This window comes from Hyaena hyaena, unplaced genomic scaffold (assembly GCF_003009895.1).
Source record: "Hyaena hyaena isolate Hyena2069 unplaced genomic scaffold, ASM300989v1 scaffold_977, whole genome shotgun sequence".
NCBI classification, from domain to species: Eukaryota; Metazoa; Chordata; class Mammalia; order Carnivora; family Hyaenidae; genus Hyaena; species Hyaena hyaena.
In genome coordinates, this window is record NW_024081607.1 from 32208 (window position 1) to 39169 (window position 6962).

Here is a 6962-nt window from a genome sequence, read left to right on the forward strand (position 1 = left end):
ATCCATAGATATTTTAGTCTGACTGGTCTGGCAAATGTGAGCTCAGAACTGGGGCCACACCTGGAGGTTGGTCTTGGGTCTTCTGGGCCTCATGTTTATGCTGTGATCCTGATGTAAATAATCTTTGAAATAGTTCCTAGATACTAATGGCGATCATTTTATGATGAATAGAAAAGGTCCTGCTGAATGAATTTTTAATTTTTTGTGATGGTGGTTAATTTGGAGAATTTTTTAAAATGATTTTTATGTTTTAAGTGGATACAGCACCTAAAGGATGGTATATAGGTACAAATTACTATGATTATTATATTTTTAAATGGCTTATGTATCTGATATTGAGTCATTATCACAGTACGGGCTCTATTGGTCAACAATATTATGATCTTGTTTTTGGAAATCTGACAGTATATCACAAATGAACAGAATTGCTACCCTCTAAAATGAAGTCAAATTTTAACTATTGTCATTATCACCATTTTATATTTCCCTAAACTTTTCTATAAACATCTAGGTTATAGAATAATTTATCACTAAATGAAAACATCCATGACACTGTGAGACAGTTTGGTAAAACTTTTTGATATGGAAGAGTCTCTCATTATCTGGGTATTCAAGAGACAGGCAGCATAGGTGTCAGGGCATCTAATTCCATTGTGATCCGACACACAGGTTACTTCCTCCGATGACAGCAGGAAATACTGGTAACCTTGGCAACACCAGTGGCCCTTCCCATCCTCTCTAAATTGAAATAGCTGTTGCTAGGATACATCCTAAAGCAAAAAGAGGGGAGCAAGAGAATGAGAGAAATGAGAAGGGGAGAGGGAAAGGGGATGAAAGAGGAGAGAAAATAAAAGAGAGGATGAGGAGGGAGGATAAAAGGAAAATATCGAGTGATATTTGAAGGGTAGCTTCTGGATGTGAAAGAGACTGTTGAATTATTGCCAAAACGAGAACATGGAGTAGAGGTAAAAGTAGAATGTTAGTTCCTGATTTACTGAAAATCAATAATTCATACTTCATTTTGACTTTGACTTTTCTAAGGCAAGCTACTTATCCTTAATGTGGGTGTTTTCATACTGCCTCAGAGGGGAAATGTTTATCAGCTTTCTTTCCTTTACCCAAACCCCCATCAGCATTCTCCCTTCTGATGCCTCACTTTTCCACCAGCCTGAAAATGAAATATCTGCATAGAATAGCATTATATTAAAATGCAGTCAATGTTCCTCTGTCAGGAGGGCACAGACAAAATTTCTCTGGTGTCTAGAAGAAGCCATAACCCCATCATCCATGCTTCTGCCCTCGAAGTCTCCTTTCCATCCATGCATATTCTTGGATAGTGGGTAAAGCAAATAGTTGCAGCAGCTGACAGCCTCTGAGTTCAGGGGAAAGATTGTGGTTGCCCTGGGTGAGTGTAGCTTTTTGTAGCAGGCAAGTCACATCATGCAAGACTTACAAATGAGGAGAACTGACAGCTGAATGGGTCCTTCCTCTCTGTTGTAGTGTGGAAAAGTCACCCTGTGTATATCTCCCATTTCCAAAAATGAGTGGGTAACCCAAGATAGAGCCATAAGTAAGTGGCTTTGCAATCTTGGGCATTTTACTATAATTGGCGGGATTTTGAATGCTGTTCACCATGCCATCTTTAGCACCTAGATGAGTGTCAGGAACATGGTAGGTGCTCAGTAAGTGCTAAGGAATGAGCAAAAAGAAATCTCTTGCCACAGTCATCTCACTGTTCCCAGTCTTAGTTCAGGGGAACCTGTCCCCTTTGACTGGGTCAAAGTTGAGGAGATAGAGTGATACTTTTTCCCTAGAACTCCAGCAATGAACTTTCACTGTCTTCCCCCTGGCATGAATGAGAGAAGATGTAGTGTCTGGTTCTGCTACAGCCATTTGTGAGCATGGTGGTCTAAAACAAGAGCAAATTCTAAGGAAGCAGAGCCAAGAAGGAAGGACTCTTTCTACCCAGAGGACTGTTTCCAAGATCTCCTAAAACTGCACAGTCTTGAAATGCCATGGAGATCAGTGTTTTCCATGCTGCACTGGACACCACAGGTGAAAAGAGATGCTGAGATTCCCTTTTCCCAATGCAGTGTCCCACTTTGCTACCTGGGCATTGAATCAACATTGTTTCTATTTTTCTGCTTTATCACATTTCTAAAAACAAAGCAAAGCAAAACAAACAAACAAAAACAAAACAAACCAGCTCTGTTTGCTTCTTCTGGTAACTCCCTTCCACATAGACTTGGTCCCTAGTGCTTCAGATTTGGCTGAAAAATAGTCTTCCCTCTTTCACCTCATTACTCCCATTCTATAGCTGCTCCTGAATTCTTTGGATTTTCATACACACTTCCTTTTTAAAGATATTTTCCATTAGTGCAAATCAATGAAACAGACACCAAGAAGCTTCCCATCCAGTAATTTATGATAGTCCTTCAGATAATCTGAGTTTTAAATAAGGTTCAAATAGGACCCAGTACAACACGAAAAATAAAAGAAATTCTAAAGGGCTCATTCATTGCCAACATGGTACAGCTTTGAATCTAATACACTATTTATATGATCATTATAAAATTTATAACTCAATATTTTTTATTTCCCTGTTATCTGCCAGGCACTAACCAAAACACTGTTACTGCTGTCATGGAGCTTACCATCTATTGGGCATGGGGGATAGATATCATAAACAAATGAACAGGATTTCAGATTATGATATGTGCTACACAGAAGATAAAACAGGATGATGTGACAGTGTATCTGAGTATAAAAGGTTCATCTTACCTAGGGTGGCCAGAATGCCTCTTGGAGGAAATGACAATTGAACCAAGATCCAAATGATGAGAACTAGTTGGTCACATGAGGAGACAGGGAGAGGTTGGTCTAGACAGAGGAAGCCAAGGTTGCAAACCCTATGGTGGAAATGAGCTTGGAGTTTTAAAGAAAATTAATAAAAGATTAATATGGCTGAAGCAAGAGAAAGAGAGCATTCTGGAAAGGAAAGAATCACATAAGGTCTTGAGACCATGAGGAGGAACTCAGAAGCCAGTGTAAAGCAAGGGAGCATTATGTGATTTTAAGACAACCACTCTGATGCTTTGTATAGGGTTGATTATAGGGAGGCAAGGATCCCAACAAAGTGATGGCCAGGAGATAATGGCAGCAATGTTGTCGAATGGCGCTGGTAGCTTGAAGTAAGGTGAGGCAGTGCCATTGGAGATTGGATACAAGCAGTGACAAAAGGAGGAAGAATCAAGGATAACAACTAGGGTTTGGGCTGTGCAGCTGGGTAAATGGAGATACTGTACTACAGGAAGACATGCAATATCATATTTGGGGATATATTTGAGTTTCATTGGATCTAATATGTTTGTGTAGGAAGTTGAATACATTAGGTTGTAATGCAGAGAAGGGGTCAGAACTGGAGATGTAAATTCTAGATTAATTGGGCTATAGTGGTGTTTTAATTATACAGCTGAATGAGATCACCTGAGAGAATGGAGACAGAGAAGTGCAGAGGGACAAAGAATTCCTACATTTAGAGGAGGCCAGGCAAGCCGAGGAGGAAATGCCAACAAATAGAAATCGAATACAGAGATTTCTTGGAGAAAACCAAGAGAGAATAGTATCAGAGAAGGGAACAGTAACTGTATTGACTGTTGTTGAGAGGTCAAGTTAGATATGTAAGAGATGTCACTATTAGATTTTTAAAACATTGGTGATCTTAGCAAGAAGTGTTTCAAAGCAGTGGTGGGTTGAAAATTTGGCTGCACTGAGTTGACAATTAAACAGGTGGCAATAAGGGGAGACAGCAAGTAAGGGGCATTTTTTAAAGAAGTTTGCTTATAAAAAAGAAAAGAAAAGAAAATGGTGTAGCATTTGGAAGGGGATTTGGATTCAAGACAAAAGTTTCTTCTACTTACAAAGATCAAGAGGACTGGAGCCCTTTTGAATATGAAATGGAATGATTTCACATGAGCCTTCCAATGCCTGTCCCAATTCAAAGACCTGGATGCACAAAGATAGATGGGTACTCTCTGAGAACCTCCCAGAACTGAAGATCGCAGTCTCAGTAGTGTGCCTCAGTAGGCATTTCTATTTTCATTTGTTATTGCTTAACTCCTACAACTCTCTTGAGTTATTAAAAGGTCAACTCTGAATCAAGCTTTCCTTATCAAACGACTAATGCAATATTAGTTTCAGCCATCAAATAATGGAAGAGAGAGCTTTCCTGGATGGTTACAGACTAAAACAGAAATTAAATTTGGCCTAATATTATTATTTAAAAATAAAACCCAATAGAAAAAGAAAAATTATGAGAAAAACAAATAACCCTTGCTGAAACAATCCTGTCCTTTTTAGGTTCCCATTCCCCATTATTTGGGGAGAAAACAGTTTACCCTTTTTGTTAAGGGATCTGGTAATTCCAGGTGCTTTTGGGAAATGAGGAAAGTGATCTGGGTCTAGGACCTGACACTATCCTGTAATAGAGTATAGACAAATTTTTCATATTTTGGAAGGTAAGAATAAAGCTTCTGCCTTAAAAAGTTACCTTCTAGAGATGAAATGGGAATTAACTTAGAGGGAGACTACCTTTTGTTCTCGAAAGAGCTATCCTTTATAGATTCCTAGTTTATGATTTTCTTTAGTATTTATTTATTTTCAAGGGGAGACGGTCAGAGAGAGAGGGAGACACATAATCTGAAGCAGGCTCCATGCTCTGATCTGTCAGCACAGAGCCCAACATGGGGCTCACACCCACAGATCACAAGATCATGAACTAAGCCAAAGTCAGACACTTAACTGAGCCATCTAGACACCCCTATAGATTCCTAATTTAGAAGAAACCCATCAAGAAAAAGATGTGTTTCTACTGATATTACTGTTCTTATCCAGATTTATTTGGATTGACCATGTAAACATATATTTCTTTGCTTTAGATGTCCCTGAGTGTTGGGTTAAGATTAAGATGGGCACTGACCATGTAGAATGATGTTTTTCATAGTATGATTATTGGACTTCTCACATCAGCATCGCTAGGGACTTTGCTAAAAATACATTGCCCTGGATGCTACTGCATACCTATTAGATTAGAATCTTTGTAGATATGTCCACAAAAATGAATTTTCAACAAACTCTCCATATGATTCTTTGTGTTCTCCTAAATGTTTAACTCTTGGCTTTTGAGGTAGAGTGGAGGAAGAAGCCCTGATTTCCATTATTTACCAATTTCTCCTCCTCTACTCCAAAAAGAGAAGTTAGAATAATAATTAAAAAGAAAACCTGATGACAATAAAGGGGAGTTTGGTGTTTTCTTTTTATTTTTTATCAAGGACTGTTTTCACTACTCTGTTGTTCAGGCTTGCAGCTGACATTTATATTTAGCAAGCGCTGCTTTCACCTTGCCTCCTCTTTTCTCAGAAAACAGATTAAGTCTTTCTGTCTGATAGTTGCTGCCAGTCACGTCTCTCCTCCTTTCCTTCTCCCTCCAGCCAATCCATCTCTTTTGAGTGCATCTATCCCTTCTCTCCATAGTACCTTTTGGATTCCCACTCTTTGTCATCTATGTATATTTGTAGCTTTGTCTTGAAACACAACAAAGCTGGGATTTCCAGGGCTGCCTCTCTGCCTGCCCCCCTTGAAATATTTATGTAAAAAAAGGGGACATAGGAAGGCAGGAAACCTAAAAACTGATTAGACCCAGGAGAGGGAGGCTGCTGTCTTAGACTGGAAGCTCATCAGCTCATCTCTTCACTCCAGAGAGAAGTCACTAAAAATTCTTCACGCCCACCAGGGTGTCACACACTTTGCCTCCTTCAACCTGAGGCTGACCTCAGAGCAGACTTGCAATCTTATCACCCACCTCATCACCCTGTCACCTGATAATGCATCCCTGTCACATTCTTCTCAATAAACCTTATAATGTCTGCTCTTCTCAACACCTGGGGCCCAACCCCTGGGCAATCATCTCAGAAAGATGACCCTGAGGTTCCTTTTATCTGTTACAGGATTAACATGATACATCAGTGTCCTTTTCTTTTCCCAGTAGGTTATGAGTTTGTTGGTTATAGAGCCCAGTGGCATGAGGAGTTTAAGGATCTGAATTGTTTATCCTGACTCATCCTGCAGTGGGACTTCAACCAAAGAGCTTAACAGTTCACAGCTCAGTGTTTCCAACTATGAAAGACAAATAGTACATAATAAAACTCCCTCCTACCATGCACACACACTTATAGATATTTTTAAAGCATAAATAGTGACAGAAGTTTTGTCAGTTCAGGATCAATTCTTTGGTTGACTAGAGAGCAAAGCTGGAAAGGCTTTAGTACGCCATGTAAAAGTTTCAGGTTTTCAGAACTCTGTTTAAGTGCTTTGTATGAATCATTCCACTCATTCTTCCTAACAACCCTGTGAAAGTTTTATAGATGAGAAAAACCAAGATTCAGAGGACTTGAGGTAATATGAATAGAGCTGGAATTCAAACTCAAGTAACTGGATTTCCCTAATAACCCTCAGCTCAATGTCTCAGACATAAGTAACTCTTCGATATCGAGATCTTTCTCTTGAACTCCAGATTTTATGTCTAAGTACCCACTGGGCATTGCTATTCTTTGGAGGCTGCCATTGCAAGACAAAGGCTCTGATCTGGTAACTGCTTACCCATTGGCCTTATCATATGCCCCTCTCCCTCTCATACCTTATCTTGAGCCCTACTAACTACTCACAGTTTGGCAAAAACACCTGCTCTGATAGATCCTGTGGCCCTAAGCATCTTTCCTTTGGTATCAAGGCATATCCACAATGTTGGCTTTTGTCCACTAATAGCTGAGAATTTTTGAAGGAACTGCCTTCTACCAGAGGGAGATACCATGCAGAAAGTTACACCTCACTCCAAAAGCAGTCTGCATTTCATGGCTGGTCAGTGCAGGGGTATAAAACCCAATCCACAGAATGGACAACTGTAG

At 39.6% G+C, this 6962-nt stretch overlaps 1 long non-coding RNA gene across 1 annotated transcript; it reads right to left on the reverse strand.

The window, feature by feature from the left end:
- Positions 1-558: 558 nt before the first annotated feature.
- On the reverse strand, positions 559-3997 carry LOC120223257. The gene is made up of 2 exons (XR_005526251.1): positions 3921-3997; positions 559-770 (listed from the first exon to the last, which is right to left on the reverse strand). It is a non-coding gene; the product is annotated as an uncharacterized LOC120223257 (long non-coding RNA).
- Between the last annotated feature and the right edge of the window lie 2965 nt (positions 3998-6962).